The 26,998-nt window shown below is 38.1% G+C and overlaps 3 protein-coding genes and 1 long non-coding RNA gene across 7 annotated transcripts in view; 3 read left to right on the top strand and 1 right to left on the bottom strand.

The window, feature by feature from the left end:
- LOC146452481 (uncharacterized) overlaps positions 1-26,998 on the bottom strand; it is a 125,743-nt gene that overhangs the window by 32,151 nt on the left and 66,594 nt on the right. The gene's annotated exons all lie outside the window — the stretch shown is intronic.
- LOC146452485 (uncharacterized) overlaps positions 1-26,998 on the top strand; it is a 70,681-nt gene that overhangs the window by 27,680 nt on the left and 16,003 nt on the right. The window contains exon 10 of the mRNA XM_085097803.1: positions 24,106-24,228. The gene's annotated coding sequence lies outside the window, so the exon portion shown is untranslated. The remainder of the gene's footprint in view (positions 1-24,105; positions 24,229-26,998) is intronic.
- The window catches only part of LOC146452486 (uncharacterized), a 51,650-nt gene that overhangs the window by 11,832 nt on the left and 12,820 nt on the right, over positions 1-26,998 (top strand). The window lies entirely within an intron of this gene.
- The window catches only part of LOC146452482 (uncharacterized), a 64,086-nt gene continuing 54,901 nt past the window's right edge, over positions 17,814-26,998 (top strand). The window contains exons 1-3 of one of the 3 annotated variants that reach the window (XM_085097778.1): positions 17,814-17,907; positions 21,428-21,497; positions 23,497-23,563. The gene's annotated coding sequence lies outside the window, so the exon portion shown is untranslated. The remainder of the gene's footprint in view (positions 17,908-21,427; positions 21,498-23,496; positions 23,564-26,998) is intronic. The other 2 variants (XM_085097776.1, XM_085097772.1) reach the window with 2 other exon arrangements.

Raw genomic sequence — 26,998 nt, 5'->3', positions numbered from 1 at the left:
GAGGTTTTAAAGTTAAAAAGGGTGATAGAGGGAGTGGGCAAGGTATTTTACAATGGCTTACAGACTATCTCATGAGGGGGTGCCAGAAAAAAATATATTTAGAACATCATCGGGTGGGGGAGGGGGAGAGGGGCCTTTCAAAACATGAAAGGGAAAAAATAAAAATCATCATAGGCCCTCATCTGCATAAATTATGTACCCTCCCTCTGGATTGTTTAAGAATCTGCCACTGCCTGGGCACAAAAGCCACACACAGCGGGTGTAACCTTTTCTGGTAGAGTTTAAGACCTGTTGTTTAAATTGTAACAAAAAATAAATTGATGTAAGCTGTTTATTTACCATCACAGATCCATACCTGTAGATGTGATGAAAACACTGTATGCCTCAAGAATCACTTTGTTAATGGACGTTCTTGTTGAAGCAGTTCATAAACTTGTAAATTATGCATTCTTGTGTGAACGTTTTTGTGCACTTTCCCCATCAAGGGATAGATCCAGTCGTATATTAAATTTCTTACCTTTTTTTGGAACAAAATTATGTTTCCCTTTGAGGTTAAAAACAATTATTGGTATTCCACTGTAGTGATTTACATATCATTATAACAAATGTTATACCCCAAGTCAATTGTTAAATCTTTTACTTACTTTTGATCACCCTATAATAACTGATTATTTTTCATGGGTTTTGTGACGTCAGTAACCAGTGCTACAGTTTTCTACAGTCTGGTTTACCTTTTTCAGAAACAATTAAGGAAAAACACTAATATTATTTTCCTTTTCCATTCTGTCCACTGGGCTTATGCAAACTCTTCTTTATTTATGTAAGAACAGTTTAAACCACTGATTGTTTTGAAGAATGAAGTAATAAAATGCTTTTAATTTGCAATATTTCAAGGAAAGTATTAGTTGTTCATCATTTTGTGAATTCAGAAGACGACTATTATATGCACACTCAACTCTCTTATAAGCACTCTTGTACCTACCCTTTTTTTTTTCTCAGAAAAACCAGAGGATGAAAAGTAAAGTAAGGAATATTTCTACAGAAAGCTTATTAAATGATACATGGTAGGTATCTTGCTGTGTAAAAATGAATGGGACTTCTCAGATGAGGTGCTATCCATAAGCTGGATTGAGTGATGAGGCTGCAGCAGTGTAGTGTTTAATGACTTCTTCAATTGGGATTTTGCTTTTAAGGACAGCAAGGTCTGTGCCTAAATTGAGAAACCAGAGAATAAAATCTGCAGTGTAAATTTTCTTCTCAGTATTACCTCAGTAAGGAAATGTGGTCCATACAAGTTAAAGAAAAACTCTTTGACCTTGGCAGGATTCAAACCCACTACCCCAGAATGTTTAATTACTGATGGACCAAATGTACTCACTAGGGCAATGCGAAATTTAAGTGGTTTCCTTCACACACAGAAATTTACACTCCAGATATAATTCTCTGATTCCCCAGTTGCATCAGCACTGCACAGCACAAAATTTCATTATCCCTTAATTGTTGTGTTTTTTTTTTTTACTTTACTCCAAGTGTATTCTCATGTAGCAACGTGTAAAAAAACTGCAGGGGATAACTGACCCCTTAACTGCATGATGGATTTTTTTGGTAAAGATTTTGACAGGGACACTGAGTTGAGGATTTAATTACCCAAGTGTTATTTGATTTTATGTCAAACAATTTACTAACTTTAAAAACCAGCTACAGATGGCTAGGGACTGCAAAAAAAATTTTTTTCTGCTGAATAAATTATAAGACTTACGACATTTATTGCATTCAACAATTACATCAAAAGAACGCACTCCTTACACAGATTGGAGTCAACCTTGATTGCCATGAATGAAAGGATCTTGGGACATGTATATGGCACCCCCTGCAGATTTTGCAGGGGCAGATGATATCACCAACTTGGCAAAGGAGAGAGAACCTAACGTTAACTCTAATCCAGTTTTGATTATTACTAGTTTTCATATATATAAAGTAGCAAAAGGCCCAAGTGATTGTCATGTTGACTTTGCAATATCCAGAATAAGAGCCAGACAATTATGCACGAGTCAACGAAAACCCTGACCCCCCCCCCCCCCCGGAACAAGGTGGGGATACAAGGGAATAGTAGGGGATTTGATACAAAATCATGCCCAAGATGGTAGGGCATTGGAAGCGTTTAGTAGATTTAGCTGCCCTGAGGGGGTGGGGATTTGTGAACAGACTGCAATGTAAAAGAATTTTTTAGATAAAACTAGTGAGCAGCACGTCTGCGAACTCTTACAGTTGTAAAACAACTTATTTTGTCCTACACGTTTCGTGTGACAAACGCACACTTCGTCAGGGAGTGTTACAAATATACAACATAAGTGACCTGTATATATACCTACATAAAAGATTAATATAAATTTTACATCACGTAAAACCGCACCTACGCTAGCGGATTTACATGTAGGAAACAGGTGAAAAGGTGTGCAAGGCGTTACATATTTTGTGCTTGACATAATTTTGGGGCCCACAGTTTTAGCTAAAACCCCAGGGGTGGGGTATTAGGTAATGTTTTGAGTTTATGAAGGATCCCGAGGGGTGGGGATATTATTCAAGATTTGAGCAAGGTTTTTTCCAGATCCCCACCTTGTCCCGGGGTGTGGGTGGGGGGGGGGGGGGGGGGTTGTTGACTCATGCATTACTGCTGTGGTTTCCCTGAATAAAACAGTATCACTTTGCACTCTCAAAACAAAAGGATTAATGTGATTGACAGGAAGTTATGAAAGGTTCATGTTTTTCCTATCCCTTCCAAAACAAATGGGAAAATTATACTGCATTCTTAGATAGAGTTAAGAGCAAGAAAGACATCTTGACTCTCTCAAATCAATATCAAAGGCATGGAACTGAGCACCTAATTTGAGTTTATACAAAAACAAAAAAAAAAAACAACTTCATGTGTACAAGAATAGCTTTCAACCTGGGAAAAACAAATTAAAAAAAATGAGCTTCTTAATCTAATTTATTGAATTAATCAGCTACAAGTACAGTATTAGAAAATAGAAAAATGACACAAAGCTGACTTGACTTGAAATATTTCTCCTGTATTCAAACATCTCCAATGTGCACCTCCCTCAAATAGAACCTGAACATAAAAAAATCACTCAATTTGAGTAGAAAACGATGAAATCTAAAATATTTTGTAAATCTACATGAATGACTCGATTTTCAATTGGTCCGCAGTTTGAAATGATCTCTTAGTATTCAGTGCATATTATGTTACCGACCACATAAATTCATGTAACAACACTGGCCTACTATTGTCCGTATTAGCTTGCCATTTTAACATTATCTTGATTAAAGATCAAAGATTTTTTTAGAAAATTGCTCTTTCTTCAGGAAAAAAACCCACTTCAAACAGTACAAAGATGTGCATCCATACATAAAGATTTGAAGTTATCTTACCTCCTTGATTGACAGAGCCGTCGGACCTTTCGCCTTCCACCGACACAGCAAAACCCCATCTACCTTTGACAGTTATCAAACTAAAAATTTTCCTTCAACCCAACAAATCTGCTGTAGAACGGAACATTTTTCACACAGTCACGCAGGAAAAATAACATGAGGCGTAGGAAAACTTCGATCGCTTCCGAACTAGAAAACTTCTGCAAAGTTTCCTAGCGCTTAAAAATATCCTTGCTATTTTTGTCCACCATCCTAGTAGCAGAAGACGTCTAAACACTGCTATTTTTATCCAAACCTCTAGAACAACTTAGCAAAGAGCCAAAGACAACTAAATTCGCCCCTTCCGCCGCCATGTTTGACGCGCTGGGGCTCTGGGGACGAGATTGGGGCACAAGCGCAAAGATCACCTCCTCCTTACCGCGGTGAAGGAAAATTAAGAAAAAAATGCCTTCTGTTACAACAAATCAGCATTAAATAATTTTGCCTTCTGTATGACATTATTATTGTTATTGTCGATGGGAATTTTGCTTCATATGCACTAAAAATATATATAACTGCAGAAAGAATGAGGAACTGGTAAGGTTACTACGCTCATACGAAAAGCAGATTTCTATAAATGCTATGAAAAAAATTGGAGCTCCGCTTTTAGGCTTGGCTAAATATATATTACTTTTCATCTAGGAAAGCTTTGTTTCTGTTTTTAACTGGGTTGTCAGATTGCTAAGCGGGAACCTAACTACTATACAGGAGAAAACATTTGTTATAAACAATACCTCGTGCTTTATACGGACGCTTTGATCCTTGCGTTTTCGCCTTAAATTTGGAGGCAGAAACCGTTTCTACATTGATTATTTCTCAATAGTAAACGTGATTACCACAACGATAAGATCAGAATAAAACTATTGCAAAAATCTGCGAAGCATACAATGGGAATAAATGAGGCCACATTAAGCATCCCGTGAAAATGCCATAAGTAACATCAGTAACATAACATAACATAACATAACATCCTCCCTGATACTTAAGGCTTTGCTGGCCACCTTTGGCGTTCCATTTTGATATTTGCCAATGGTGCCTCATCTGCATGATCCAGCAAGTGGATAAATATGTTAGGTCGAGTTCGTGGCCTTGTTAAATGTTTTCAAGGTAAAAATCACTAAAATATTGAAATCAGGTTGGAAGGGACTGGAAAAGAATGAGTTGCCATGGGAACCAATATTTTTATAGCCGTAGGTGTATTGTATTTAGAACTATTAGCCTGCCAGGGTTTCAATGGTCTCTGCTGTAAATTGACTAAGATAGCTCTATTTATATACTTGATGTGATATTGAGTTGAGAATATGACGTCATCAGTCCTCTCATTTACATATTTTACACACTTTTCAAACTTAAATATCTCAGGAACCAATGCAGATATTTAGAAAGGGTAAACCGCGTTTTTAATCTTTCCTAGAATTCTATGTGAAAAACCTTAAAATTCAAGAGGTAAAAATTTGATCATAGTGGCACTTTAAGTACAAACTGTATATAGTTAAAAAGAAAAAAAGATTTGTTTTGACAGTGAAAAGTTTGTTTATACTCTTGATCTTCAAACAATCTTCCAACATTAAAGAACTGAGACGGTTTCAAAGAGTAAATTCCTTTTCGTATCCAATCTGGGGTGCCATTCGGAAAGTCCTCCCATTAAGGTGACCCCCTGAGCATCGTTTCGTCAGTTTTTTTTGTAGTACTTAGAACATCAGGCCCCTTTCCTTAAATAGTTCTTAACACTTATACAATGTATTTAAGCCAAGGCATAATATGCTATTTTGAACTGATCAGAAATATAATAAAAAAATACACAACAGTTTAATCTGAAAAGTAAATGTTTGAAAGGCAGGACGGTGCCTTTTAACGCAGAAGTATTTTGGCGTGGTTTATGACTAAGCGAAAAACATAGAGATTAGCGAGGCCTACTGTTACCCGAAAAGAAAAATGCTGGTTACAATGCATTTATTTTCCAGAGATAATTAAGCAGGAATAATTCGAAAAAGCTGTACAATCTATAACAAAGTGTGACATTTTTTCTCCAAATCGAAGCTTAGGTTTCACTGATAAATTCGTTGTTATATTCAACAATTATTCCCCCATCGTGCGTTGGATATGAGATGATAGATGAACAAAGCGCGTAGTGCCGAGTTGGCTATAATGATCTCATATCCGACAAGCGTGAGAGGAATAATTAATATTGTTTTATTTAAAAAATCAAGAAACATTGCTAGATCTTACTTATTCCACTTCCACTTCGCAAGAACAACCAGAAAACAATTCAATGGTCCGGTTATTTCTCAGGCATGGTATAATGGCTCATATATACCGTGGCTGCTAAGCCAATCAATTCCCTGGAATAGCATTATACAACTGATCCAGTTTGTAATAATACCGCTTATTTATTTTTTAATTCTAATTACCTTTGCGAACGCCTGTTTTAACCGCGCATAGTCAAACACCGCGCAAAAATATCTTTGTTTTGCTAGGTACCGTCAATAAGACTAATAAGAAACCGGACCATCCGGATATGTGCAAAACGTATGCAAAGGGAAGCTCCATCCTAACTGTCTTTAGAGCTCGCCACGTCTGCGAATATTTTGTTCGCAGCGAAATAAGCACGACTTTTCGAACTTGAGCCGTTTGCTATTCGGCCTGCCATGGCCTGGATTGTCACAATCCGCCGTGCGGAAAAAAAGATGGAGGTTGTAAATTTTACCACAATACCTCGCGAACCTAAGACATAGGCACAAAGAAAGACAAATGCTTTTGCGATATCCATCCCTGCACCAACAACATTGTGTACACTAGGTTTAAAGTTTTGACAGCTTTTTCGTGCGTTTTTATGAGCTGGCGTTTTAAAGGTTTTCGTACGCTAGGAAATATGGGTAAATGTACCAGCCGTTATCTTTTTCAGTACTGCGGATAGCAGGGTTCTTAAATTCGGGCAAAAAACCCATTGTTCACGAAATCTTCGCGTCATAAACCGTCTCTTTAGCATATAAGGGGTATCGAATGGTCCCATTAAATTTAAAAGTGCTAGCAAAATTTGGCCTTTGCTCGAATTGCTCCCAAAAATTACACGGATGCTTGCTTGCTCGAGCTCGCAAAATTTTTGTAACTGCTCACTCATGCTCGCATTCTCGTTAACATGTGCTCGATTGCTCGAAATTTCGTTAATCCTGCTTTGTAGTTATTTTTTATACATATATAAACCTAAGTCCTTGAGAGCTCTTGAAGTTCTTGAGCGTCCGCCCTGATCAGAGGGCACCCACACAAACTGTGTGACCCTTTGTATTTGTAATTTATAGCGGAAATATATGGAAATGCCGAATATCCTCGTATCATCGTACTCAAGAGATTCCCTTTAAATCGCTAAAATTGCCGTGTTCAACCTCAAGAACGACAACACACAACATTTAAGATAAAAATATGTTTATTTTGATGTTAAATGAGAATATTTATCGCAATGTAGTACGATAATACGAGAATTTTGGACATTCCCATCTCGACATTTCGACATTAATTTTGATGTATAGCCATTTCCAAATCTGCGTTATTATGTAAAGTTAAGTTTTCCGTTTTCTAGCATGTTTGTAATTTACTGCAATTTTTTTTTGTCTTATCCCGCCTCGACTAGCCTTGTGGCTATTTGCGGGACAAGCCCTTTATATAATCTAAATCTGTAAATAAATTGTTGTTGTTGTTGTTGTTATTCCCATACATTTCCTCTATAATTTCAAAATACAAACGGTCACACAGTTTAATTGTGTGGCCTTTCTGTGCCCTGACTGACTCACGTGAAGATACGTGCAGTAAACTAGCATTAAGCAGGGCACAATTGGCTGTAAAATGCTGGAACTGGTTGAACCGCCCTAGCTTTGCACCTACTGTTCTGTTTTGGAGGTGTCAGGCCCCAGTTGTTTAAAGAGCGGATAACTTTATCCACTGGATAAGTCACTATCCAGCGGAGCAAATATACTCCACCTAACGCTTTGGCAAGTTTTCCACACAATCCCATACTTAAATTTCACATTTGCTTCTACCCTATCCTCAAATTATAGGGCTATCGGGAAAATCTTGCACACATTTTATCTGCCTGACAGCGACCTATCCGGTGGATAAAGTTATCCGCTTTTTGAACTACTGGGGCCAGATTCAGGCGCGTAGGAGGGGGGGGTTCGAGGGGTTCGAACGAACCCCCTTTGAAGATCAATAATGGCGGAAGAAAAACTTTTAAATAAAGTTCCTTTGGTCTAAATACATAAACCAAAGAAAAATAGAGATATAAACCAGTTCTTTAGGCCTTATGACTTATCCTCAATAAAAATAAAAATTGTCAAGAACCCTTGGAGATGAATTTTAATGACGTTTCATTTTTGCGGTAAAACCGCATCCGCCCGAAAAAGCCATAGAAAAGCATGCTTTGCGATAGGTTTTGTTCTCTGAATGCGATTCACTTCAAACTTAATAGTTCAAGCCTTTTTGAGTGTCACGCGCAATTACGTACAAGTTCGCCTGAGATTATTCACTTGTGAATGTGAACGTTCCATAAGCGCAATGTGGAGGTTGAACAACTATACATGAAGTGTACAATGGGAGAGGGTAGGCTGTCCGCCCTGGCTCTAATGTATATCAAATATGATATGCCTGTCAATCTTGACGAGATAGTCAATTTGTTTGAAATTGTTTGAAATTTCTTTGTTTGAATGATGCAGTTTACCAGCTTGGTGTATGACTATCAGCAGATCGAATAGCTATCAGAACTTGACAGGGCGCGGAATGTACATTGAACTTTCTTGTTTAAGTGGAAACAATTATGCCGTCGAAATGATGTATATAGTTTAAAAGGCTGCTGTAAAACAAAGTTGTGATTTGCCTAAAATGGGTTTCAAAATACAGGAAATTAGGTTTCTGGGAACCCAGATTTTCAAAAATTTCAGGGGGAGCAAGCCCCCAGATCCCCCTAGTAAGAGCACCTCCGGCGCTCAGCAAGATTTGGGGCTCAACGAACACCCCTATCGAAACCTTAGCTACGCGCCTGAGATTATTAGCTATTACTTGGCGCAAAACAACGTATCCTATTAATAAAAGAGAGATTCCGACTAGGGGAATACTCGAAGTGCTCGCTGCTCGCCATCTGTGTTTTTCTAAAGTGCTCGCTGCTCACAAGGAAAATTTGACAACTGCTCGTGCTCGCAAAGATATACACGCTGCCTGCATGCTCGCAAAGACCATGACCCCTCATATACAGGGGGCGCTATCACGGAATTGCGAGGTGGTCCGTGATGGAGAAGGGTAAAAGCTTTCTTTCTTTTCTTCGCGCAACAACATCTCGTGCGTGCCATACTGCTTCTTTAGCTCGCGTAACTGGCGCCTTAGTTTTTCATATGGCAGATGTTGGCGAAATTGCGAGAAGCTAACTAGAGGGAGAGAGAGAAAGGTTCGTATGCTTTGTAGTCACCATGGACTTTTTACGCGTCCCCGCCAGACTTTGCGCATTGCTTAAACGGAATGCTCACTATAGTTACTAAGACCGTTGTCTCTTTTTTTTCCTTGCAACTTCGCTTATCGATGATTTTCTTTATAGCGTAAGGGCAAAGTTTTCCAATGGGGAGGGAGGGGGGAAGAGTTTTAGTTAATTTACTCGATTGAACTGATTTATTATGGGTTCTGGTGTACAGTGAAGGTTGCGCTGGGACTAGATGACTCCTAAACGCCATTTTTATAATGGCGTCATTTGGTTACAACTACAAATTCATTTTTTGAATCCCAGTGGAGAGCAAAAAACAAACAAAAAAACAAAAAATAAATAAATAAATAAATAAATAAATAAATAAATAAATATAGGAATCTGTCAGTTGTAGTTAAATGACGCCATAGTGAAAATGTCTCGTTTCATGTTGATTAGTAAGACAGAGCGTTTCCAGCACGAATAAGCTTGGCCAGGCCCGTTAGCTGTTCCTAATTATTTCAATTTTCCCCCATCGCAGTGGTAGGCTCGATTTTCTGCGCTCACTCGGGTCCGGTTTTCCGCCGCGCGGTGAGCGCGGGCTTATTTCTCGAATAGCGGCTGGTAAGCGAGCCTGTTACAATATACACTTAATGTATGGTGCCGAGCGAAACAGTAAGTTCTGTTTTCCTGAGAGTCCTCATCCGTTGAGGGAAACATCAGGACTCGAGGGAAAACAAAACTAACTTGTTTCCCGAGGGACCATACATTAAGTGCTTTGTGACATATTTAGACTTTCCCTTCAACAATCACAGCAAAACTGAACAAACGAACAAACAAAGAACTGAGAGGGTGAACAACTGCGGAATTGTATCCCGGTCAGATTCATTTGTATTTGATCAGGGGCAAGTGACCAAGAATCAACCAATTACAGTGCTCGTTTTGTTGAGGGAAACTCTAGGTATATAACAATAGGTGTTGTAAAAGTGGGGCCCGCTTTGGTCTTTGGCTCTTTGGCCAGCGGCTGGTTGCTTGGCGAGGTGAAGGTATACTTTGACTTGAGTTCATTGCCTGAGGACTCTGGATACGAGATTGAACATGAGGTTGATAGGCTTGCAATACTCTCATGCGCATGATTCAGGCATCGTTCTGTAAAATCTCCTCGCCTTAGATCGTACCCCAGTTAAATTTCCAGGGTTTAATCTAGAAAGGATTTCTTAGAGTCCTTCTTTTCTCAATTATTGTTAAGTAGCTTCCAGCAAGGATGTTGAACTCTCATTCCTTCTCTTGCTCACGCTGCGCGTTCGCCCCAAGCGATTTTCAGATTTTTGTGCTCCCCGTGAAAAAAAATTGTGACCTTGTAGTCAACTCTATAATCTACCCAACTAGCATCTGCTTTGGAGAAATACCAAATTTCCTTGAACGTTTTCTCCTCCCGTTAGGGTCTTATGTTATTTATTATTTAACTTCCTGAGGATTATTATTCCACAAGGTAAGATTTAATTTATTCTCCATGGAAATTTGAACATTTCTGGAGCCGAAATGGCTTCTCTTCGGCTGTCTGTCAGTGATGGATCGCTCAGTCTGTTGAGGTCTGTAGCATTTTTCAGGAAACCAAATAGAGACGAGAAAAAAAAAGAAGGTAATATGACAAAGAGAACTAGGAGAGAGGATTTTCTTCCGATTATATTCCGAATTCAGAATGTACGTGTAGTTTAATAACGCTTACAAGTATACTGACATTTACTTTGCCTTTGAATAACAGCTCTTTCTAACTTAGACCTGAAGTATTCTGTGCTTAGTCAAGTTAAATAAGGTTTTATTGTCGACAGTGTTTTCTCGAAGTTTAAGTCAGCTGGCCGGTGTCTACAGTCAATCTAAGATGTTTTTAATCCTTATAAAAATGCTTGTTTTGGTCAAGCAGGAGTACTGTTAAGTTTCCTCATCTCAGAGTAGCAGTTGCTTCATAAGCCCTTAAATACAGCTGAGAATGTTAGCTCTTGCCATATTAGATTTACTCCTGTAGTTATTTACAGACAATTGCAGACAGTTATTAGTTTGGGAACTTGATTGTCGGCGGAAAAGAATGGAGATGCTTATCGTCTCGCTAAGGGGTGTAAATTTCCCATTTTGGGATCACTTTGGTCGTTCAGGACAGAATGCTGATGTTTTCAGTCATCCAGGCATCTCTTACCGTTGATAGCTAGCGCAAAGAATTCTTTTCATTTTATCGTCTTAAGAAATGCCCATCATTAATTTATACAATCATCTTTTAGGAGTTGAGTAAAGCTTGAACCACTCCCAGATTATTTTCTCCTTGAAGGGTGTAATTGCATTTTTAAAAAACGTAAATTAAGGTTTAAATGCAACTGCGAAAACTGTGAACGATCAATCTTTCTGAGCGTTGGATCAAATCAAAATCGATTAAAATAGAAAAGAAAGTTAAAAGGACTACTGCAAGGACTGATCAAACAAAATGAAAAGGCTTGAGTGTACGATATTTCGACTAGCGAATAGCAGTCTTTATCAGGTTTATTAGGACTCTCACAAATTTACAGAATCTATATGTTGTAAAATAATGAGCGAAAGTTCATATGATGTGAGTAGCATGGTGAGGCTAGATAAGCAAACAGAAAAACAAAAATTTTTGTACTATAAATATTAACGCGTTTGTTAATGCCTAGCGGCTCAAGGGATGGCCGGCTGATGAAGAATGGTATTAGCCAGTCGATCATATCGTACACTCAAGTCATTTCACGTTGTTTAATCAGTCCTTGCAGTAGTCCTTTTGTTTTTCATTTCACATTTTCTGACGAGCGTCTTCTTACTTTACCCCTCTACCTCACCATTACGGGTTCGCCATCCCCCCTTCCGGGCAATTTGTTCACCCTTTACAAAGTCCTAGTGAATGACAAACAAACTGAATGATAAAAACAAATAAAGAGTGTAGAGCGTGTTCTAATTGAGTGTCGTAAAACCAAAACCAGTTATTATTCTGGCCAATCACAACAGATGTAAACAACACAACGAGCCAATCATACAGAATTCGAAGCCAATACATCTAACTGGCGCCAAGCGCGGGAAAACGCGTGCTCACATTTCAACTGTTCAAATGAAATATACTGAAATTGCAGTCGGGAATGGATATAATGTAATCTAAAATGTGTATGACACTGACTTTTAAAACGTTAAGAGCAAAACGTTTATAAAAACTTAACAAGACGTCTCGGCCGAAAATCTTCGGCCTTCGTCGTTAAAAAATGACAAATAAGCAAACGCTTATCTAACGGTTCACAGTTAGCGCGTGCTACAATTACGACGCGTAACGAACGATCACCGCGCGAGAGAACAAATTACGTGAGTGAGCTATAAATTCCAGAAACATCGATATGTTCATTGCCCGCATTTCGGTCTCGCAGAGGAAAAAGTCTCTTGTGGTAATCTAACTCGGAACCGTTAGATAAGCGTTCGCTTATTTGTCATTTTTCAAACCGACGAAGGTCGAAGATTTTCGGCCGAAACGTCTTGTTAAGTTTTTATAAACGTTTGGTTTTTTTAACGTTTTAAAAGTCAGTGTCATACACATTTTAGATTATATTTCAACTTTGTTTCATGTACATCACATTTCCAACATTTCCAAATTCCAATTCGGAGATTCGCCGAAGTCTGTAACATTTTTCAGGAAACCAAATAGAGAGGAGAAAAAAAAAGGTAACATGACAAAGAGAACAAGTAGAGAGGATTTCCTTCCGATTACATTCCGAATTCAGAATGTACGTGTAGTTTATTAACGCTTACAAGTATACTAACATTTACTTTGCCTTTGAATAACAGCTCTTTCTAATTTAGACCTGAAGTCTTCTGTACTTAGTCAAGTTAAATCGGCCCTTTCATTGCCGACATTGTTTTCTCGAAGTTTAAGTCCGCTGACCGGTGTCTACAATCAACCTAAGATGTTTTTAATCCTTATAAAAATGCTTGTTTTGATCAAGCAGGAGTACTGCTATGTTTCCTCCTCTCAGCGTAGCAGTTGCCTCAAAAGCCCTTGAAAACATATTAGGTTTTACTCCTGTAGTTATTTACAAACAATTGCAGACAATTGTTAGTTTGTGGATTCGATTGTCGGCAGAAAAGATGGGAGATGCTTATCGTCTTGCTTAGGGTTGTACATTTCCCATTTTGGGATCACTTTGGTCGTTCAGCACGGAATACTGATGTTTTCAGTCATCCAGGTATCTCTAAGTGTCAATCGCTAGCAAAGATTTGTTTTCATTTTATCGTCACAAGAAATGCGCATCATTTATACAATCATTCTTTAGGAGTTGAGTAAAGCTTGAACCACGCCCAGATTGTTCTCCCTCAAGGGTGTAACTCGCATTTTTTTTTTTTTAATGTAAATTAATGTTTATATACCAAAGCAAAAACCGTGAACGATCAATCTTGCTCAGCGCTGGATCAAACAATATCGTGATCAGTCAAAAACAATTAAAATAAAAATGACAGTCAAAAGGACTCACTGCAAGGACAGCTCAAACACTGACGTGAAAAAGCTTAAGTGTACGATATTTCGACTGGCCAATAGCAGTCTTCTTCGGGTTTATTAGGACAACTCACAACTTCACAGAATATATACGTTGTAAAATAATAAGTGGAAGTACATATGATGTGACGTAGCATAGTGTGGCTAGATAAGCAAACAGTGATATTTCTCTCCTACATCATAATTTTTAGACTAAATTGATTGCGTGAGCTTTTTTTTTTGATCACGTGACATCGCAATTATAAGACGCGTAATACAAATTTATTGGCAAAATGACAAGATTATGCAAGTAATTCTTCTCCACTTCCAATGCGTAAAAGAGAAAGAAAAGAAAAAATCTTCATATTTTGGTGAGTATCCCCGAGAAAGCAGGTTTTGATTTTTTTAAATCTTCCCTTTGTTATAATTCGTTGAGATACGGGAAGTATCTCAAAAAAACGCCGCCATTTTGGTTCACGACCGAGTTTCAAGGAGCACGGGTCTAGTGGCTGTTATGACGTCACTCCGAGAATACGACAAATGACTTTGCACTCTTCACTTGTTTCTTTAAGAAAGTTAGATCAATAGTGGCCCGAAATATGCCGGCCAGATGTGTCATAGGAGATCACAGTACCGTTAAAAACTTACAGGAAGGAGTAGCGTTCCATACGAAACCTTTTAAAGGCGATGAGGCGAAGAAACGAAGAAATTGAAGAGGTAGGTTAATTTTGTTAGACAGCTAGCTCGCCGGTCGCGGTCGGAGTGTAAAGAACGAGTAAGATTTAGAATTTAGTGGCTCGGCAACCCTCCCGAGTCGCGGTCAAGATTTAAAGAACGAGAAAAGTTTATAATTGAGTGGCTTGACCGTTCGTCAGTCGTGGCGAGAGTTGAAAGAACAAATAAGGTTTATAATTTAGTGGCTTGTAAGTCGCGGTCAGGGTTTAAAGAACAATTAGAATTTATAATTTTGTGGCTCGGTGGCTCACCAGTTCGCGGTCAGAGTCAGAGTTCAAAAAAAGAATTTGTGCGAGACAGCTTCGAGATGACCTCTTTCCCAACAGTTCATGTACTTCTGCGATAGCCCTCGAGTAATCAACAACCTTCCAGCTCACAACAGCAATATCATTCGCACATGTTTTGTATGAAGAAAGCGACGTCACACTTGCACTTTAAGTATAGCAAACTTGTGTTCGCGAATAAATAATTTAAGAAATACAAAAGAATTAGCGTGAGAAGAAAGTATGCCAGGCTGGGTACGTGTAATATCAAAATGCCTGACCAAAGCAAACGCGAATCTTATCATTGCTGATATGATATGATGATGTGATAATCTTTATTTATCCACGGTACAAAATTCGTCTGCTTTAAAAATGCCTAATACTAATATAATAAAAATATTTAAATAAAAAAGCTGCTTTCTACGAATGCCGTGCCTTACAGATCTTACAGTTCTTTGAGTAATCGTTTAAATTGCCCAAGGGACTCTGCTTCCCTTAAGTTACAAGGAAGGCTGTTCCAGAGAATGGCGCCACTATAGCTGAAGCTGTTTTTGTAACAGTTTGTGCGCGGTAATGGAACGTTGAGTTTATTTTCAGAGTCCCTTAGGTTGTATGCGACTTCTCGCCTTATTCGTTTTATGGCCCCAATACCAGAAGCGACTTTCTTTGTTACTTTCTCGATATGGCCACTCCAATCAAGTCTGTCATCGATGGTCACTCCAAGTGATTTTGCAGTAGTGACTTGGCTAACTTGACAATCATTAATTGCAAATGTCGGGGACTCTGTGAGAGTACTTAGCCTCTGTCTAGATCCGATAAGCATGAACTCGGTTTTAGTCATATTTAGAGTAAGTTTATTTGCTCTCAGCCAATTGTGAACATTTTCTAAATCTTGATTTAGATGCAACTGAATATTGTCTGCATTATCACCTGCGTATGTAAGGTGGGTGTCATCAGCGTACATCCTCGGCTCACAATTTGAAAGACAGTTTGGAAGATCGTTGATGTATAACAGAAATAATAATGGGCCTAAAATCGTGCCCTGGGGAACACCACAGCTGGAGTTCTACATTAACCTTTGGTCCTTTACAAAACGCTCGAGGTCTTCGTTAATGGCCTCCATTTCCTCTTGGTATCTCGTTGTCTATTCTACATCCGCCATTGGGTCGTGAACATAAGCAACAGCTTCGTCATCGCTAGAATCACTCGTATATTTTGTTGATCTCTGTTGTGATAAGCGGTTTATTCTTGCTCGTCTTCCATTTAGTATCCTGCGATAAAATTAATTTCTGTGTCTTCTGAGTACAAGTTCGACTCCGAAATGAATCCGATGACGTGGAAGACATTGTAAATTTCAGTCGAGTTCTGATGGCTATGGAGCTCGAATCGAAAAAAATTTGCCACAGAAAACCTTTGACCGATCAAAAATAAAGAGAACTCCGCACTGAGAGTCGTTCAGTGTCGTTCTCGATCTGACCTTACAGTTCCACTTTCCCCAGATCTCCTTTTACGCGGTCGCAAACCATTCGGAACTCGACTACAACGGAGGCATACAAACGCAACGATTTAACCAAATCAAAAATTATTTTTTTTAGTAAAGAAATTCTCCGAAATATGAAGATATTTAATTGGAGAAAAAATGCGGACAAGGTACACTTTAAAAATAGATTGGGAATGGTCTATTGTAGAGAGTAGTTATTGAACTTATTCTCTATTTCTTTTGTAAAAGGATTCGGTCTTCGATCTTTGCACGGATATTTTTGTTTTTAAATTTTATAAGCGTCCTTAAAACACACAATAGGATTATTGTTATTTTTGCTTGATATTATTTTTCACTCCATTTGGTTTCCTTATCCGCCGAACTTGGCTCAGCCAACAACAACAACAACAACAACAACAAACTTCACCTGACACGCCTCTGGTTTAGGAAAGCAAACACACCGGGAATGAAACATACAGCAAGAAATTAGCCATATCTCCGCATAGGATTGCTGTCATGATCTTTTATATGAAAGGAAATAAGTAAGTTAACGTGTGGAAAAAGGGTTCGCAAGCGAGGACAGGAACCTCGGTCTCCTACATTTAAGGCAGACGTGATAACCCCCAACACCACAGGAAACCTCTAGAAGTGGGGGAATTAGCGTCGCTTATTCTTATTACATGGTTCGATTCTATCGTAGGTTCACTTGTGTAGCGGCTATCACGTCTGTCTTGAATCAAGGAGATTGGAGTTGGAAACTTCACCTGAACCACATTTTAACATAGTACATTATATCTTGCTTTTTAACGTTTACGTAATTGGCTGGGAATTTCTACCCACTCTAAAACATCAATGTCGGTCATCAGTTTGTCCCAATACCACAGGATATGCAGTATACAGGGTTGAGGCACTTCAGGTCAAATCTGTTGAGCCGCTTGAATGTCTTGTTTAAGTTGCTTCACTGCTGTGAGACAGTGCGTTCAGGAGACGGGCACCTTAGCGTACTCTGTCAATTGGTTGTTACTCTACACTCTTGTTTCAGCCTGGTCATGACAACCTCAGCATTCGCTTTGCTGTTATCTACCTCAGCCTCTGCATATTGGCAATGGTTAACCTGGGATAGATAAACGTGTCGACAAACTCAAGGGTGTGGCTATCGATTGAGATGGATGGAGAGTCAGCATCTCGGACATGTCCCCTTTAGTCCAAATCACGAGGGTTCATCACTGATTAGTGGAAGGACCTGGAATGCTGGTTGGAGTACTATCTCGAGCTATACGCCACTCAGAATGAGGTGGTGAGAGTTGCCTGTCCATACCCCTACAGGCATGCCAATCATAGAGAAGTTGGACACCCCACCAGATGCTGGAAGAGCTCAGCAAGGCAATCGACTGTCTCACCTGTGAGAAGACCCCTTGCTGTGACGACACCCTAACTATAATCGTGAAGAGTGGTAAAAAGAACTGTTGCGGCCACTGCATGAGCTGATTTTCCTGTTCTTAAAGAAGGGACACGTTCCAGAAGATGCAAGCAACGCCAACATTGGGGTGGGGGGTCGTAGCCACTACAGAAGCTGCAGTAGCATCGCCCTCTTCAGCGTATGTGTCCTAGCGTGAGTAACCAAGAGGTATAATTTAATTTCTTCAGCTTCTCTTGAGCAACTACATGACAGCTGCTTGCTTTGTAGGAGAAGATCGCTAGATATGTACGCAAATTGCGGTAAAACCAAGACCGAGGTAACATACCACCAAGCAAATAATTAAGAAGAATCTCAGACTACCTTTCCCACCATTCCCCTCTTAGCGCATTACCTACCCCACCCCAAAAGTCAACACAAGTCGAACCAAATGAGTGACGTCATCCACCCACACTGTTGCCATACCGCGCCATATCTTAATCAGTTCTTATCGAGTTCCTCTTTCGCTTCTGTAAGACACCCTCGTTTGCCGCTCACAGAGAATCAGCGTGTCCTCCGCTTTACATCTATGTGATGATGTAGGTATGTATCTGGGAGTTCCATGCGTTTAAATATAACAGCTGTTTCCGATATTTATGAAAGCGTGGGACGTTCAGTTCAGAGAATTACGGAGCATCTGGTAAGCCCACCATAACTGACGTGATTGCAACGTTCGCGTTCGTTTGGATGGATGTTTAGTGTAGCTGTAACGATTTCAACATGCAAATGATACCTAACGCAGTCCTTCCTAAGGACTGAGTGGTTTCAAATCACTTACATGTAATGAGCCGCAATTGTGAGTCATGTAGTCATATAGTAATTACAAACTTTTCATTTTACTGTTAAGCTTTACTTGTTGCGAATACGAAAATCGATTAAAGTCCAGGAAAAACTGCGTAGAACTCCCCTCCGCTGGAAGCGACGCTAGCTGTGATGAATATTGTGAAGTTATTTCCTCATGGCGAACATGCATTAATATTCAAATCAAGTGATTAGTTTTGTTTAGTACTCTTATCAACATACTTTTTAATCAGAACAAAGCGTTACAAACTTCTTCCAAAGAACAAGAATTCTAATCATTACGAAGTAATTCAGTCTCTGATAAAAAGGACGTTGGAATCAACTTAACTTCATGATAGCATGGAAGCCATTGATGTAAATGAGTGATGTTTTTAACCCCTTAGAATTAGTTTCGTATGAACAGATTATAATGGCTCTGGTGCATGCACTAAGATGTACGTTTTTTGTATAGAGCAGGAAAGAAAAGGAGCCAGAAAAAATATATTATTTGCAAATCAAGCAAAATGAAAAATACAATACATTTATTTATTTGAATGACCAAACACCGGAATATATAAAGGGGCTTTATGTATTTATAAACCTGAGCGTTCCTTTAATTAGATCAGCGTTGCAGAACTTTTTCGTTGTATCACTGATTAACTAATACTAAGAGTAAAGGAAAGCGAGCATTTTAAGCAGGTAATCTTCTCAGACTGTAGTACTCATTGCCTGGTTTTATTTGTTTGGTAGATTCATTGAGTACCTTCAGACATTTAGGACTCAACCTTTTACTAACTATTTTAATTTCAATTAAACTATTGTTAAAAATAGTTTTGTTTCAATTTTCTTTTATATTTTAGCGTTTTAGATCATGGTTAGAGCATCGAGACTTCTGTTTGATGCTTTTGATACAGACTTATTTCTTATGAGTTACAAAAAAAAATTCAGCATTATTAGAATTGAAAACGCTTCAGCTCTGCCTGGTTAATAAGCGTGACTTGTGCGTTGAGAATATTTCAGTAACACAAAACACTCATTGTTTGGCTAAGTTTTAACTAAGTTTAGCTCCTTCGTTTACAAAGTTCACCGAACTATCAGTAGCTTAACTTTTTTTTTATCAAAAGAAGCAATTATTAATGAGAATAATAAACAGGTGAGATACATGAGCGGAAGTTGTTTGTGTGGAGTACTAGCTTGTTTGGCGTCATCAGATCCTCCGTTGATAAATCAAACATCTTCTTTCGTGCATGAAAGACGTTGTTAATGAGTTGTTGATTTGAAAGACTGAATCCAATATGTGTTTTTAAGCTGCAGTTTCAAAGGTTCGTCTTTTTGTAGTGAATCATCCAGTTTCGAGGACATGAGCAGGGATGACAGCAATGGTGTTGAACCAGTTTAAATGGTAGAAATGCTACAAAACCCCAAACGGGAGCAAAACACACTGTTGGCTATGCCACACCTTATTTAAATCAGCGAGTTCCTCTTTCACTTCTGTCAGAAGCCCTCGTCTGCCGCTCCTTGATAAACAGCCTGTCATCTTCTTGTAATCTATGTGATGATGTAGGTATGTATTACAGTGTTTCACTTGTTAAAAAAGAAGTTATTTCCGATCGATGTTTATAAAAGCGTAAGAGTGTACTAGTTCGAATCGCATTTACGAGCATCTGGAAAACCGCGCCATAACTGACATGATGTAATATTCGCGTTGTTAAGTTATTTAGGGAAGTTGTAACGATATCAACGTTAACATGGATCCTCTCTTACGTTAACACAAAGCTAACACAGTCCTTCCTAAGGTCAGAGTGATTTGAAATCACTTAACTAGCACCAAACGCATTCTTGTCTGAGTCATATAGTATATAGTTATTAAGTGCTTTTCACATTACAGTTAAGCTTTCCTTGTCACGAAAGCGAAAATCGTTGAAACGTCGTGAAATATATAGTATGTAAGACTTCTCTACGTTGGAGGCAACGTTAACTGTGATGAATATTGTGAAGTTATTGCCTTATCAGTTGCCAACATGCATCAATATTCGGATCAAGTAATTAGTTTTGTTTAGTACTCTTATCAAAATACTTTTCTACCAGACCAAACCGTTGCAAACTTCTTCCAAACAAAAAAATTCTAATCATTACAATGTAACTCCGAAATAAAATGGACGGAAAGGAAATATTGACTGTAATCCGTTCGAATTAACTTAAATTCATGATAGCATGAAATTCATTGATGTAAATAAATGATGTTTTCAACCAATGAGAATATTTTTGGTTCCGTCTGAACTGATTAAAATGGCTCTGATGTATTCATATACTTAAATATATGTTTTTGAAAAAAAAAGGAGCTATATGCTAGAACAAAATAAATTATTTGAAAATCAAGCAAAGTGAAAAATACAATACACTTATTTATTGGAATAACCAAGCACCGGAATATAAAACGGAGCCTTATTTTAAGTTATAAACCTTGACGTTCCTTGAGATCAGCGTTACAGAAATTTTTCGTTGTACAACCTGCTAATACAATAGTTAAGGAGAGCAAGCATTTCAAACAGCTGTTCTAAGAACGTGGAACTCATTGCCTAATTAATTTTCATCCGTTCAGGAGATTCATTTGAACGTGAAGTCCATCTTTTCACAAAATATTTTTCACAGCTGAAATAGCTGTCAATTTAGCCTATGTCTAAAAAAAACTTTTTTTTAAATTTTTAGTTTTCTACTGATCATTGTTACTGTATCAAGACTTCCTTATAAAGATCTTTCTACTTGTTATTGCTTACTCTTTATAAAGCAAGGTTAATAACTATTTTAATTAAGAGCCTTTCTAACTTTGCGCTATTAAAAAGCGTGACTTTTGTCTGTTAATTGTGAATATTTCAGGAACACAGAACACTCGGCGTTTCATATTGTGAACTATCAGAAGCTAACTTTTTTCGAAAAAAGCGGCAATTATGAATGACAATAATGAGCAGGTGAAATACATGACAGCCAGTTATTCTTATGTAAGTAGCTGGTTTAGTGTCATCATACCACGTTGACAGATCGTAAATCTTTTTTCATGTATGAACGACGTTATGAGTTGTTTATTTGAAAGGCTGAATCCAATATGTGCTTTTAAGCTATAGTTTGAAAAACATCTCCAGTTTTGAAGACCTGAGCAGGAACATCGGCAGTGGTCTTCCACCAGGTAGAAAAGCTAAACACCCAAAACGTAATCAAAACATCGTGTTGCTCTGCACACCTGATTAAGTCAGCTCTGATCAAGTTCTTCTTTCACTCCTGTTAGATTCCCTCACATGTATGCTGATTTTAAGGAATCGACGTTTCTTCTACTATATATCTGTGTGATGATGCAGGTATGTGTCTTAAATTTTAACGGACCATGAAGAGCCATTAGTGATTTCTAGTGCAACAATAATGAACGCATAACCTTCCCTAGTTAGCACTTCAGTCGAATTTACAGGCGTCCGGAGAGCTCTATCATGGTTGAAACAATTGCAATATTTGCCCTATTTAGTCTGTTTTATGGTTGAGAAGTCGGGATTACGGTTAGACTGAAACAAAATTCTCCTCCCCCGAAAGAGGGTTTAAAATCCCTTTCTGCATTTGGTTTATTGACTTTATCCAAATTTCATGATTTAGCCTTTTCTTTCCTTACTAGCTGCGTTAGCCGTCCAAATATCAACTGTTTTTTCATACCATACTTGTTTACAAAGCCGACGTTAATTACCAAACTAAATAAAAGTTTTCAAAACACCTCCTAGGCCTCTAAGTTGGACAAGGCGCTTTTTGTAATGAACATAGTGCTTATTTATATATTATTTTTAACTAGCACGATGTACATTTCTATCATTAAATGCAAGTTAGGAGTTTTGTTTAATGCTCGGGCCATAGTAAAAATGTAATATTCCTCCAAGACAGGCGCTTTGCAAACCTTTTCCAAACTGATTATCACTGATAATAATTACAATCGGTTATTATCTGATGACTAATTGAGTCGAGCAGTAAACGAAATGTTGCTCAACAAACTAACAGCTATCAGACTTATCAACCATAGCGTCCGTGAATCGTCTGAAATGACCAATCCGTTTAGAAGTCCTCAAATGTATATTGCTTTAAGGAGGGCAGGAAAAAAGAAGTGTAATAAAACGTACTTAAAGTTTTTTGTTGTGAAAAACCGAAAAATACTAGACTTATTTATAAAGATTCCAGAAGTATCAGTTAATTAAAACTGTGCATAATTAATATGGCGTGAGTTGAGAGTTGGGAATAGTTCGATATCAAAAATGCGCTGCGTCGAGTTTCATCGATAGCAACGAATTATTAGTCAATGCTTAACTTTTATTCTTCATCAGTGCAACTCAGAAATGTGTTAAAATCTCGAACAGTTGAAACAGTTACTTATTAATAATCTGTTTGACGTTAATAAATCAAATACGTTTTCTCGTGCATGAAGTGATTGTCGGCAATTATCAGTTTAACAGTAGGGCGCAAACAACCAAAACTGTTGCCAAACTTGTAAATCGCTCCTTTTTAATGTGTCACTTTGGTTTTTATAAGTATTTAGTATTAATATAATTAATGCTTCTACACCATTCTCGATGATAGGCATATTGACAAATATGCAATATTAGTGAGTTTGGCCTTACTAAATATAACCTAAAATGTTGGCCAATGCTTTGCCGAAAGCGGATGATGAAATGACGCGGAAATTTAATTAATGTCGCACAGTAAAACAATAGCCATGCCAGATGTTATCAACAAAAGAGTTTCCATTCAAAGGAATATTCAAATTTTCATCCAAAGCGCATTTTTTTACCAGTCGCGTTTTCAGCGCTAAAACAAGGCTTCCGATCCCGGGGAAAAAATATGACTGAGCACTACTCTGGAAGTGTTTCCTAAGGTTTATATGCTTCACTAGATTTGGTCTTCAGTAATTTGGCCACAATAAAGCCTACAACCGCGTCATTGTGTTCTAAATAGAACACACGGGAATCTTTTACAACATGACCATTCTTGTGGATCCAGCAAAGTTAAAATCAACAAAGCTTGTTCTATTCTTATTTTTCAAGTAAAAGAATTAGACATCGACAGCAAAGCCCACAGACTTTCTGTCCATACACTACACGATTTAGGAAAAACTTTTTTCTCTCTTCCTGTAATTGTTTGTATGTAGGTTATTTTGTACTGACTTAATTTGACATTTTCCTTACTTTCAAGAGTATCACCTCACTTCACTGGGTGACTTCTTATCAAACGTTTATAACAACGTTTGCTGAAGTATCAATCACTAACCTTACCTTTTTTGAGTTACATCATTTATTTCATTCAGATCATGTTTTCTTTATTTTGAAGGGCGAAGCACTGGGCGTCTCTAGCAGATTCTAGATTCTGGACTACATTTTTGGGCAACTGTAAGTAGGTAGGTCATGTCTCAGTGTGACACGCTTCAGTATCCCAAAGTGTATAGCATAATAGGTGACGTGGGCTGCTTATTTGTTTACTGATTGATTATTTTTACTTGTTTTTTAATCCCAATGAGAAAGAGAAATAAAATGGACAAAACTCAGTTAGTAATATAGTGAAAACACATTTGAATCTGCTGATAGAATAGGTTGATATAAGTCTCGCGTTTAAATCCAGGAAGTCCAACATTCTTGTTTTTATGAATGTTCTTATATCAAAAGTAATGAAAGAAACCTCACATTAACAATTCAAAAAAACTTCACCGACTCTTCTTAGCAGTCATTTTCCAGCAACAAGCTGGAATAAAATTTTGTTGATTAGATCACATTTTATTGTCATTGTTTAGCGAGCACCTAGCTTTATGTTCGTTTAAAGGAAAACACTTCCTTGTGTGATTCGGAACAGGGCTTAAAAGGAATTAAATCTGGACGTAAATTTTACTCTGTCAGCTACATTGTTAATCAATGATCCTCATATGCATGAACAAATGTTTTACAGACTTCATCATCCTGCGCTGAAATAAAGCAGAGATTTCTTGAACACAAAGTTACTTCAGTGACTGACCATGTAACTATGCCAAGCTAGGAAAAACAAAATGGAGTAAGAACCTATAAGGTCTAAGTAAGTGACAATCTTTCCATTTCTTGAAATCACTAAGTTAGAGCTTGTTAAAACTAAAATAGTCTTTAAGAATGTCGAAGTGCTCATCTCAAGTATCTGTCAAATTTGAGGGCTTTTAACAGTAACTTTTCGTTTTGTCTCGCTTATGCATTTTTGTATGTAAATAAAGGCAGATTTCTTCCCTCAAAGATCTTCGAATATGTTTTTTTTTCAACTTTTGTCGGTGGACAAAGGCTTAATTCCATTATAATTAGTATTCATATTCAAACAGATACTTATTTTTGTAGTGGACGTATTTTTGACCGATATTTTTATGCATCAGTCAATTCCAACAGTGCCCATCCCCCCCCCCCCCCGGGCCGACCCCCGGGGAATTAGGATTTTTTGAAAATAAACTGGCAAATGCCCTACCGTCGGGACAAAATAGTCGTTCAAATGCCCCGGGGTAGGGGCTCAAACATGTCAAAAATGTTTTACTTTCTTCGTTTCTCGTCTTACTTTCAGTAAAATCTAAGCTAATTCAGGCCAAATTAAGTCCTAGCTGGGTCTTGTTTCCCGTAGTAGGTCATTCTACAGCTCTAGCATCCCATGTTATGTCCTATCTAGACGTATTCAATAAGAAACGTATTGTATTTGCCGATGAATTTGTCATTAAGGAAGCGACAATGCTGTAGGGTGAAAAACGTGAGATGTTTAAATGCCCTGGGGTAATTGGGTGAAAGGCAGGAGGAGAACGACAGGTATCCCACAATCCTTTGCGTTTACAACTATATTAGCAAAATTTCATGTGACGTCATCAGTCTCTCTAGGGTACGATAGAGCGAGTTTCTGTCACAAATGGCGGCTTCATTGGAAACGTGCTTCGTTGCAAAATGCTCTGCTTGGCGGATAACAAGGCTGATCTGCACACACTGCGTGTCAAAAGAAGTTTTTGGTGTTCACCTGAAAGGCTTCTCCTTTGCTGTACTTTGTTGCAAGGAAATTCACTGGAGTTACGTCGAGAGCATGTCGAAACGAAGCCCGAAATTCATCGAAGATCGGCCTGTCGATGAACTGTTCGACAGTTTATGGAGTCCTTTCCTCATTCGAATCAATTGCAGTTGCGACATTACCGTAAGTTTATCATTTTTATTTACTTAAAACGATTCGAATTCATCTGTAAATCCCGAGATGAATGAACATTTGTGTATACGTGTCGGCTTTTGTTCTCTTGGTTTTACGGATGTGTAAATGAATATAGGCTATTTTGATGTGGATGAAACAGTCCATTGAAAAGCGCTTTCTCTGATTTTTCTACAGTTTGTAAATCCTGAGGACAAAACTCAAGAATCAACTGGAGCTTTGATTTGGGATTTTGAAATTTTGCGTCGAAATTGTTCTTCGGCTGTGGTGCAGGCTTCGGCCATTCAGGGAGCCAGTATGATCGATGTATTTTGTCATCCTGTTGACCTCGCTCAAGCAGAATGCAACTGCTTCAATTTCAAGCAGTTCCCGTACGGGTGGAATTCTGGCACATAATAGGCTACTGTGGTGTAAACAAAATTCCCAAGCTAAGGAAAGCAATGAAGGGGAAGGAAATTAAAAGTTTGTCGTTGTTATATATAAAGAGGGAATGGATTCCCTGGCAAAGTAAATTTAGTTTTTATGGATCTGTCAGTGTTGTAAAAAGGGGGCAATGGGAAAGGGACAGCCCTCAAAATCATTATAACAGCAACTTGGATTAATAGTCAGATAAGGGATCAACCAGATAGTGAAAAAATTGGTATGAAAACAAGGATTAAAAGTCAGTTCCCTATATCTCATCCCCAAATTTATGGTTTTTTCCTCTAATGTACAAATTATGTACAATAAATGCACAGTTGAACGACTTGAACCTCCTGCCTACGCTTAAAAGGGCCATACTCCTACAGAAGGCATGCATAAGAGGAGGTTTGACCGAATACCCTGTCTGAATACTGATGCAGTCAAATCTGCACTAACAGACCTCCTCTTGGCAGCCGCCTCTCCTAAGTCACATAAGCTCCCATAAGTAGACACCTCTCATAAGAGGCACTCAGCTGTGGTTGCAGTCACACATGAAGAATTCTAAAAAAATGTTTAGGAAGTATGGGACCCTTTATTTACTTTGATCAAGACTGAGACTCTAGACAATTTTTGAATGTTTATTTTTATTTTTAACATTGGATTCCCACATCAGCACTGTAGATTGCACTATGCTTGGCTGTAATAATCTCCAGGTTATAACAGCTGTCAGTACTATCTGGAGAAAATTACAGTCATGTATGAATATACCACATATGCCATTAAACATGTAACATTAGGAACATTTATGTTCACAGGGTATATTAATAATATACTACATGACTTTCTGATGTGCCATTACGCTTTCAATAATTTTCCTTATTTCAATACCATGAAAGGACAATAAATATTGTTTTAATCTAACAATTTGTTTTTGTTTATTTTACTTGACATTTACATATTTTGATGTCCTAAACTGTGTTTTTCCTAGTCCCTTCTCAATCTAATTTTTCTGAATTATTGGTTCTATGCACAAAGTGAGGAGCCAAATCATGGCCTGATTACATGAGCGGCACTATGTATTAGCAATGTCAGCTATGTCTGTGATGTCTAAGAGGCAGATCAGTTTCTTGATAAATTGTGGCAAATTAGAGACACCTCCTGCCAGACCCTGGAATATGGCATCTTTCAAATCTGATGGCACATTTAAACAAGGAATCTCATTTGGAGGTACTGCTGCAGGTGTCTG

The sequence above is a fragment of the Pavona decussata genome, unplaced genomic scaffold, assembly GCF_977016875.1.
Source record: "Pavona decussata unplaced genomic scaffold, jaPavDecu1.1 SCAFFOLD_367, whole genome shotgun sequence".
NCBI classification, from domain to species: Eukaryota; Metazoa; Cnidaria; class Anthozoa; order Scleractinia; family Agariciidae; genus Pavona; species Pavona decussata.
The sequence above is the reverse complement of the archived record's forward strand: the minus strand, read 5'-3'. Positions and strand labels throughout refer to the sequence as shown.